The 10,899-nt window shown below is 47.0% G+C and overlaps 1 pseudogene; it reads right to left on the bottom strand.

The window, feature by feature from the left end:
- The window catches only part of LOC127927254 (casein kinase I-like), a 76,640-nt pseudogene extending 66,465 nt beyond the window's left edge, over window positions 1-10,175 (bottom strand).
- Between the last annotated feature and the right edge of the window lie 724 nt (window positions 10,176-10,899).

Genomic DNA, 10,899 nt, shown 5'->3' with positions numbered 1-10,899 from the left:
GGTGGTGTAATATAATGGGTTCCTGCTGTGGTGGTGGTGTAATATAATGGGTTCCTGCTGTGGTGGTGGTGTAATATAATGGGTTCCTGCTGTGGTGGTGGTGTAATATAATGGGTTCCTGCTGTGGTGGTGGTGTAATATAATGGGTTCCTGCTGTGGTGGTGGTGTGATGAGTGGTATAATGGGTTCCTGCTGTGGTGGTGGTGTAATATAATGGGTTCCTGCTGTGGTGGTGTAATATAATGGGTTCCTGCTGTGGTGGTGTAATATAATGGGTTGCTGCTGTGGTGGTGTAATATAATGGGTTCCTGCTGTGGTGGTGTAATATAATGGGTTCCTGCTGTGGTGGTGGAGTGGTGTAATATAATGGGTTCCTGCTGTGGTGGTGTAATATAATGGGTTCCTGTGGGTGGTGTAATATAATGGGTTCCTGCTGTGGTGGTGTAATATAATGGGTTCCTGCTGTGGTGGTGTAATATAATGGGTTCCTGCTGTGGTTAATGGGTTCCTGCTGTGGTGGTGGTGTAATATAATGGGTTCCTGCTGTGGTGGTGTAATATAATGGGTTCCTGTTGTGGTGGTGTAATATAATGGTTCCTGTTCCTGTGGTGGTGTAATATAATGGGTTCCTGCTGTGTGGTGGTGTAATATAATGGGTTCCTGTGGTGGTGTAATATAATGGGTTCCTGTGGTGGTGTAATATAATGGGTTCCTGTGGTGGTGGTGTAATATAATGGGTTCCTGTGGTGGTGGTGTAATATAATGGGTTCCTGTGGTGGTGGTGTAATATAATGGGTTCCTGTGGTGGTGGTGTAATATAATGGATTCCTGTGGTGGTGGTGTAATATAATGGATTCCTGTGGTGGTGGTGTAATATAATGGAGAGGAGGGAAGAGGAGCTGGAAAGACAGGACAGAGAGGGGAGAGAAGGACAGAGGAGGAGGTGGAGTGTGTTGAGGGTAACTGAAGCTGGTATGACAGGACAGAGAGGGGAGAGAAGGACAGAGGAGGGATGGAGTGTGTTGAGGGTAACTGAAGCTGGTATGACAGGACAGAGAGGGGAGAGGGACAGGGAGGGTAACTGAGACAGGACAGAGAGGGGAGAGAAGGTGTCTGAGGGTAACTGAAGCTGGTATGACAGGACAGAGAGGGGAGAGAAGGACAGAGGAGGAGATGGAGTGTGTTGAGGGTAACTGAAGCTGGTATGACAGGACAGAGAGGGGAGAGAAGGACAGAGGAGGAGATGGAGTGTGTTGAGGGTAACTGAAGCTGGTATGACAGGACAGAGAGGGGAGAGAAGGACAGAGGAGGAGATGGAGTGTGTTGAGGGTAACTGAAGCTGGTATGACAGGACAGAGAGGGGAGAGAAGGACAGAGGAGGAGATGGAGTGTGTTGAGGGTAACTGAAGCTGGTATGACAGGACAGAGAGGGGGAGAAGGACAGAGGAGGAGATGGAGTGTGTTGAGGGTAACTGAAGCTGGTATGACAGGACAGAGAGGGGAGAGAAGGACAGAGGAGGAGATGGAGTGTGTTGAGGGTAACTGAAGCTGGTATGACAGTTAGACATTTGTTTCACTGTGTGAAATGGACAGGAGTGTTACACCAATTGACTGGCTAACAAAACCCCTTTTATTTCTCAACACTGAGCTGCTTATTTCAAGAAGGGTAGAAAGTAGAGCTTTCTTCAGCCAGCCAAATGAACAGCCTCTCTACTCCTCTCTCCCTTCCCTCTCTCTTCATAGCCTGGAGGCAGCTGGCCCTTATTTATCCCCCAGCCCCCCTAGTCTCTTCCCTGTCCCTGCTTATCTCTCTCTCCCTGTTCTGGGACTCAGTAGGGGTGAGGAGGGCTTGGGGGGGAGGGGAGGGGATAGACTATCTGCAATCATGTCATCCATGCGTAGAGGAACACAGAGATCCACAGGGCTGGGTGGTAATCAGAGCCCATGTCATGTTATCAGAGTGAGGAGAGGGAGGGGGGAACTCCAACGTCAGTCTAGTAAAAACACCACGTGTCCAAACATTGAACACAAACACACTAAAACTGCATCGATGTTTTGTAAATGTTGGCCACTTCTCAAAGTAAAAAAAAAACTACTTAACTGGGTAATTGTCAAAGATTAGCGTGATAGATTGTTGACTTTGCTAAACGTCTTCAATTGGATAATATGAATACAATGAGAGAGAATTCCATATTCAGATGCAGCTGAAACATGTACAACATAAAGCCAAGTAAAACCTTCCGTTTACAGGAACGTTGTCCTCCATCTAACGGAACGTGACAACAACAACAGAAAGAGGATGAAACACGTTCCTGTCTGGTCGGGAGAACAGACCTATAGGGGGAGAGGTCTCAACCACCTGGTGGTGATTATAGACCTCTGGTCAGGAGAACAGACCTATAGGGGGAGAGGTCTCAACCGCCTGGTGGTGATTATAGACCTCTGTTCTGGTCAGGAGAACAGACCTATAGGGGGAGAGGTCTCAACCACCTGGTGGTGATTATAGACCTCCGGTCTGGTCAGGAGAACAGACCTATAGGGGGAGAGGTCTCAACCACCTGGAGGTGATTATAGACCTCTGGTCTGGTCAGGAGGAGATAAACCACCTGGTGGTGATTATAGACCTCTGGTCTGGTCAGGAGAACAGACCTATAGGGGGAGAGGTCTCAACCACCTGGTGGTGATTATAGACCTCTGGTCTGGTCAGGAGGAGATAAACCACCTGGTGGTGATTATAGACCTCTGGTCTGGTCAGGAGGAGATAAACCACCTGGTGGTGATTATAGACCTCTGGTCTGGAGGAGATAAACCACCTGGTGGTGATTATAGACCTCTGGTCTGGTCAGGAGGAGATAAACCACCTGGTGGTGATTATAGACCTCTGGTCTGGTCAGGAGGAGATAAACCACCTGGTGGTGATTATAGACCTCTGGTCTGGTCAGGAGGAGATAAACCACCTGGTGGTGATTATAGACCTCTGGTCTGGTCAGGAAAACGGAGACTGTGAGCTCATCTCTTTCTTGGCAGGTTTTACAGAGCAGGGCCGTGTTGTTCCACTGCACAGAACTTGGAGGTGGGGGGCTGGGGACAAGCATGTGGTATTGATCAGCCCAAGCATAACACTGGCATGTACAGTACACCTGCTGAAACACACCACAGCTATGTACCAGCACAGATCCCAGACCTGGTGTAAAACCTTGGAGACCAGAACTCGAGTGCAAAACACCCACCAGCCTCAATGCTTGCACACAAACACATTCCCAGCTCTCAAAGTAGGGGCACAACAGGTCAGCTTCCCCGGGTGTGAAGAGCTCGGAAAACTTTACACAAGTCCTTTAAGTAGATGAACACACCGTGTGAGTTTGTGTAACACAGTTTAGTCACTGGTTTACAGACTAGGAGTTGGAGCAATGCCAGGTAATGTTGCAACAGCATTTTAAAGATCACTTAACAACACATTATGTTAGTAGTGGAGGGACTGGGGGGAGAGAGAGAGATGGATGACTGTTAGAATTTCTGTCAGGAGTTTCTCTATTGGTTGGTTGGTGTTCCAGCTGAGTTCTCTGCTCTCTATTGGTTGGTTGGTGTTCCAGCTGAGTTCTCTGCTCTCTATTGGTTGGTTGGTGTTCCAGCTGAGTTCTCTGCTCTCTATTGGTTGGTTGGTGTCCCAGCTGAGTTCTCTGCTCTCTATTGGTTGGTTGGTGTCCCAGCTGAGTTCTCTGCTCTCTATTGGTTGGTTGGTGTCCCAGCTGAGTTCTCTGCTCTCTATTGGTTGGTTGGTGTCCCAGCCGAGTTCTCTGCTCTCTATTGGTTGGTTGGTGTCCCAGCTGAGTTCTCTGCTCTCTATTGGTTGGTTGGTGTCCCAACTGAGTTGATTGGTTGCCACTAGCCAAAGCCAAACACATGCAGAAAGACTGGGCTCTATAGCCAACACTAGGGCTGGGACAACATCCTGACATCGTTAAACATTACATCAGCTATTTTAAAGTAAACCTGTCACAAAACCAACAACCCCTAGTCTTATTCATGACCCATAACACTTCTTCTGGTTTCTCAGTAGAAAGGTGATATACATCATTTTTTATAATACATTTTACATAACCTAAAACAGATAGATGATCAATGTCTTTATTTTATTTTATTTAACTAGGCAAGTCAGTTAAGAACAAATTCTTATTTTACAATGACGGCCTACCCCGGACGATAATGGGTCAATTGTGCGCTGCCCTACGGGACTCCCAATCACAGCCGGTTGTGATGCAGCCTGGATTCAAACCAGAGACTGCATTAATGCCTCTTGTACTGAGATACAGTGTCTTAGACCACTGAGCCACTCGGGAGGCTATACCAAAAGGCCAGCCAGCCCAAACCAAATAACACAAACTGCTTGTCAATAAGCAGCCAAGTTGGCTCTAATTCACTGGCTGGTTTTAGCCAACCCTCATCTAATCCAGTTACAACCTGGTTCAGTGATACAGCCTCCACCTAGTGTAAGCCAATGGGATCATCACGGGGAACATACTTTCTAGCTTGTCTTGCTTCACTTCCTGGAAAGCTTCCCACAACACATACAGGGAGGACTCAAAATAATATCAAATGCATTTTTTTTTTTTTTTTTTTTTTGGGGGGGTTGACTAGTATAGGACTTTCTGCACAGCTGCAATGTTGGGTGCACCCTATTCCCTATATAGTGCACTACTTCGAACCAGGGCCATTAAAAGTAGTGCATTAAATAGGGAATAGGGTGTCCTTTGGGATGCACATTGAGAAAGTGTCACCCTGTTGAACTACATCCAAGTTCTCCAATCACAGGCCAAACACTGACCTCATCCTCACGTCGCGTTGCCTATAACACACACACACACACACACACAGGTCTTTACAGGAACAGGAACACAGAACAGAACACAGCACGCTACCGAGACCCTTAAGAGATTCCAGCTGTGTTCAAAACCATGATTACCTCAACACATACACACAGTCAGAGACATACACACTCACCATTACACACACACACACACACACAGGGGATAGAACATGATTACACCATTGTATGAAGTGAACCAGAGTGAGCGGCCTTCCATCCATCTTCTATCTACTCATGAAAGCAAACAGCTACAGGGGTTGTAGGAAAGAAAACAAGCATTGAACAGGATACTTATTAGCTTAGTGCCAAATGGCACCCTTTCCCGTAAATAGTGCACTGCTTATGACCATACAGGGGGCCATTTGGGACTCAGCCAATGGCGATGGATCAGGTAGTTGTGTCTGAACAGGGCATTAAGAGCAGCTGGCTGTAACAATAACTCTCTGGCTCCAAGGACATCTCTGTTCTGCCCTTCTCCGTGTCCACAAATGGCACCCCATTCCCTATGTAGGCCCTGGTCAATAGTAGTGCACTACATAGGGAATAGGGGGCCCGTTTGGTACGCACCCTGCGACATCATTACATCACATACATCTCACAACAGGGGCTTTGGTGGAGTGGTCTGTTACAACGTGCAAGACACAAAGAGACGCACACACAGTTCGCACGCACACACACACAGTTCTCACAGGGAAAAGGAATCTTGTGTGTGAATGAGGTAAGGGCCAGGTGTTACATTCTGACCCCAACTAAAGGATCAACTAGTTAAGGAAGAGTAAACTATTTGATTTCTTTCTTTCAAGTTCAGAATTGAGAACGTCAGAGCTCGGGTGAAGGCTGAGAGCGTCAGAGCTCGGGTGAAGGCTGAGAGCGTCAGAGCTCGGGTGAAAGCTGAGAGCGTCAGAGCTCGGGTGAAGGCTGAGAACGTCAGAGCTCGGGTGAAGGCTGAGAGCGTCAGAGCTCGGGTGAAGGCTGAGAGCGTCAGAGCTCGGGTGAAGGCTGAGAACGTCAGAGCTCGGGTGAAGGCTGAGAGCGTCAGAGCTCGGGTGAAGGCTGAGAGCGTCAGAGCTCGGGTGAAGGCTGAGAGCACCAGAGCTCGAAGATTCCTGGAAGCCGACGATGGAATAAGGAAATTTAGGGGAAATTACCTGAATTTTACAACGCTACACAAGAGGGAGTGAAATTCAGACCTCCACCAAGAAGACACATCTGACAGCAACACATTGTAAGCAGCATGTAGGCTGGCTTCTCCACAGGTACAGCTGTTGCTGTGAGAGCAGCTAATCTACCAACGGGGATGTACTATACAAACATGCAATAAAGAGATGGCTCACGTCGCCACAGGTTGTACATCACTTCTGTGTGTGTGAGCTGCCAGGCTGCCTACGCCCTTATTAAAGACCCGGGGTGTTTCTCTATAGTCTAGAATGGCTTCCTCTCATCAATGTGAGACAGGTCACGTCCCAAATGTAACTATATTCCCTATATAGTGCACTACTTTTGAACAGGGCCCATAGAGCTGTGGTCAAAAGCAGTGGACAATATAGGGAATAGTGTGAAATGTGGATTTGGGAAGCACCCTGTGTCATGACACAGTCACTGACACCAACACACCAGTGTTATCATTGTTCTGCGTCGCTCTGGAAACAGAGCACATTACGGTCATATTATATAACTAGGTAATGGTGGTGACCTACACAAGACACCAGCAGTCCTGACAGACACACTGGAGACAACAGTCAAGAGTCTCCAGCAGAACAACACAACCTGGGTCTTGTTCAGTTGGCACGAAGGACGAAGCGTTAGAAAATGAGGCGAAACTAGGAGGTTCTATATGTAGCTGTCCAATAACAAATGCTTGCTTTGTGCCCGAACGAACACAACCCCAAACCTGAACACAGAGGACAGCCACTGTTCTTTTTTTACCCCTTTTTCTCCCCAATTTCATTGTATCCAATTGGTAGTTACAGTCTTGTCCCCTCGCTGCAACTCCCGTACAGACTCGGGAGAGGCGAAGGTCGAGAGCCGTGCGTCCTCCGAAACACAACCCAACGAAGCCACACTGCTTCTTGACAGAATGCCCACTTAACCCGGAAGCCAGTCGCACCAACGTGTCGGAGGAAACACCGTGCACCTGGCGACCGTGTCAGCTGTCATGCTCCCTGCCCGCCACAGGAGTCGCTAGAGCACAATGCGACAAGGACATCCCTGTCGGCCAAACCTTCCCCAAACCCGGACGACGCTGGGCCAATTGTGCGCCGCCCCATGGGTCTCCCGGTTGCGGCCGACTGCGACGGAGCCTGGACTCGAACCCAGAATCTCTAGCGGCACAGCTAGCACAGCGATGCAATGCCTTAGACCACCGCACCACATCGGGAGACCAGACACTGTTCTGTTCTGACTCCAACCTGAACACAGAGGGAAAGCATTAGTAGACAACTCAAACCGCAGCAAGTCTAGTTTGTCTCAAAGACAGTGTTGGTCTGTATATATTCACACCCAGCCCAACACCCCACCAGAGACTGAGAGTACCACACCAGACAAAGACCACCAGTGCACTAGTCTAGGACAACACCAGGACAATACAGCCCCTGCTCCTCCAGACACTGGTTCCAGGACAATAGAGCCCCTGCTCCTCAACCCTGGTTCCAGGACAATAGAGCTCCTGCTCCTCCAACCCTGGTTCCAGGACAATAGAGCCCCTGCTCCTCCAACCCTGGTTCCAGGACAATAGAGCCCCTGCTCCTCCAACCCTGGCTCCAGGACAATAGAGCCCCTGCTCCTCCAACCCTGGTTCCAGGACAATAGAGCCCCTGCTCCTCCAACCCTGGTTCCAGGACAATAGAGCCCCTGCTCCTCCAACCCTGGTTCCAGGACAATAGAGCCCCTGCTCCTCCAACCCTGGTTCCAGGACAATAGAGCCCCTGCTCCTCCAACCCTGGTTCCAGGACAATAGAGCCCCTGCTCCTCCAACCCTGGTTCCAGGACAATAGAGCCCCTGCTCCTCCAACCCTGGTTCCAGGACAATAGAGCCCCTGCTCCTCCAACCCTGGTTCCAGGACAATAGAGCCCCTGCTCCTCCAACCCTGGCTCCAGGACAATAAGGGGCAAGATCGGAGGTCAATCATGACAAACTACAGACAGATTTCAAAATCGACCCCTAGCCTCCTACACTGCCGGCTGACCCCTAGCCTCCTACACTGCCGGCTGACCCCTAGCCTCCTACACTGCCGGCTGACCCCTAGCCTCCTACACTGCCGGCTGACCCCTAGCCTCCTACACTGCCGGCTGACCCCTAGACTCCTACACTGCTGGCTGATTCCAAATCAACCCCTAGACTCCTACACATTAGTGCTTCATGTGGCCTGGGGCAGAAAGAATTGGATAGGCCCTGAAGCCTGCCAGTGGGCAAGGTGGAGGAGTCCTTAATATATAGCTAATTATCCAGTCCTTTCAGCGCAATAAGACGTGGCTAGGAGGCATATTCAGCAGTGCACACTGTAACAAAACGCTTTGCAAAAGAAAATGTCTATTATTTTACAATAATGTTGTCCTTTTTAATCTAGTTTGGTTTGCGGTGTTGTTCAAACCAGAGTAACAAGTGATCCAACTAGGTCTAGCCCAGTTGTTGTTTGCAAGTAAAACAAATGAGGTAAGTGAGGGTATGAGCCCTTATCATAACCTACCCTGATGGAAGTTGGACACACACACAGGCCTGCATCAGTTTCTGTGTCACAAACATGACCTTGCTCTCTCACCCCCCAATGAATCAGCTGAAGCTGAATGAAGGAAAATAATCAATGAAAAACAGACAAAATACCATCCATCATGTTATCGAGGTTAGGCCACGGACAGTTTGTAATGTCCATGCATTTTATTTGATAATGTCTTATCAACTTGTTAGGCCCCTATCCACCTGGACCTGAGGCCAGTTTGATCTCAGCTGAGAGTCGAAAGGGATGAGCAGCAGCACTTTCATCCATACACTACATACAAACCACCAGAACATGTCATAGCATGTCCAATCTGACAACTAGTAGCGACGACAGTCAATCGGGATTGGAGTAGATAGCTGATACAACAACACACCAATGAAAATAGTGTTCCTCGCAGTTCCATCGCGTTAACGTTTTCAAGAGGGACTGATAACAACTGAAATGCATTACACACAGTTATATTATAATACCGGTGGTGAACATGTTGAGAGAACAGTCAATATTACAATATATGTCAAGTCAGCCATTGCCTCTGGCAGATCGTGAGTTATCAGTCAAATTGGACATTTAGAGACACTATATTCAGCTTTGGTACTTAGCTTCTCGTTACAGACAGACCGCTTCCTGGTTGACTTCTGCACAACCAAACGTTATGTCTCTGTAGCTTGACAAAAAAGGTCGACAGCATTGGACTCAAAACCTTTCCAGCTGGCTTAACTAGTGGTTATGATCACCCAAATGAAGGTGGTTTATAAAATCACCAACAATTGACGTGTGTAGTATCTCACAGATACACTCTGATAGAAATATATCTGCGCATTGATAAGTTACATTCAAACGGGACAATTTGTTCCAACGTTTGCGAGAATCAGCTGGCGAAAACGGAACAGCTGACGTTGGATCGAGTCTACCGTTGGGAGTTATTAGCCAGCTAGCAAATGCCATGTAAGCTTGCTATAAACAATTTTAAAAAGCTAAAATAACAGACGAGGAAAATAAATACTATTAACTGTTTTATATTAGAAACTTACCCAAATAAATATCTCCAAACGAACCACTTCCAATTTTTCTGCCCAGTCTGTATCGGTTTCCCACTCTCAATTCCATGATTGACAATTTATAGCTAGCAAGCTAGCTCAAAATCCACAAAAAAAAATGTTTAAGGCAAAAGTCCAAGAAAGTTTTAGTCCAAATATATTTTTTAAAGGCAAAATTATTTCCAGAAACGGTTTATTTTTCTCTCTTCTTTCTGCTTCCCGTAGTCTATCTATCCGGATATAGTAACACTGTCCCTAGCTACAATCCAACAAACTATCTTTCACCTCTCTTTTTAAAACAATCCTAATGTCATAAAATCATAATACTGGGTTTGTTTTGAAGGTTAACGTGTGTAGTTTATGCTCTTGCTATTTTCGATATCATCCCGAATTGCTTTTCCCGAAGATGAAGATGGATTTTGAAGACGTTGCCCTTGTATTTTTTTTTTTGCTATGTTCTTTCACCACTGTCTCTGCGTCTGGCTTTTTCCACATAGTTAATATGCGACTTCTCGTCGTTCAGCAATCTGTTGTACGTCGGTGTCGTCACTTCCCTTAGCAACGGCTCTGGCCACGGCAAATATCTGGCATGGGGGAGGGGAGCTGGGGCTGGGAAGGGCTTGCCTTGACACAATAACAACAAAGCCAGGGTTGAATCCATTTCCTTTGTCCAAGCATGACATGTAAAAGCTAGCATGAGTATTATCTAACTGTCATGTTCACAGAGTGTTTTTTTTTTTGTCGTTTTTAATAACCTCTACAACAAGCTTTTATGTTGAGATGAAATTATTGCACAGTATACTGAGACACACATCGATCTACAGTTATTTTTTAATGTATTTAATTAATCAACATTGTGTAATAGTAGGCCTACATAAGAAATAAGACAAATATATAATTTAAAACATAAAAATCTCAATCTCAACCTCTTTGTAAACATGAAAAAGGACATGTTGATCAATCAGGGAGTCTGGGTGTGTCTTTAGGCATAGGATGACAAGGAAACAGAGAGATGGCCGGTAAAACCAGGTGAAACCGGACTCCCTGTTCCCTAATGGAACCCTATCCTATTCTAAATAGTGCACTACTTTAGGTCAAAAGTAATGTACTATATGGAATGTGGTGCCATTTGGGACACACTCCCCGTGTGTAAACCCCAGCCTGTGCATCTGGTTAAAACAGGAAAGGCATAAAAACACTACAGCATCACTTGAATAACAACATCCTGTCAGCCTGTTCCACACAGCAACACTTCCTGGTTCAAGAGAAGTGTTACAAA

This window comes from Oncorhynchus keta, unplaced genomic scaffold (genome assembly GCF_023373465.1).
Source record: "Oncorhynchus keta strain PuntledgeMale-10-30-2019 unplaced genomic scaffold, Oket_V2 Un_scaffold_1014_pilon_pilon, whole genome shotgun sequence".
NCBI lineage: Eukaryota > Metazoa > Chordata > Actinopteri > Salmoniformes > Salmonidae > Oncorhynchus > Oncorhynchus keta.
This window is presented reverse-complemented; position numbering and strand designations above follow the sequence as displayed.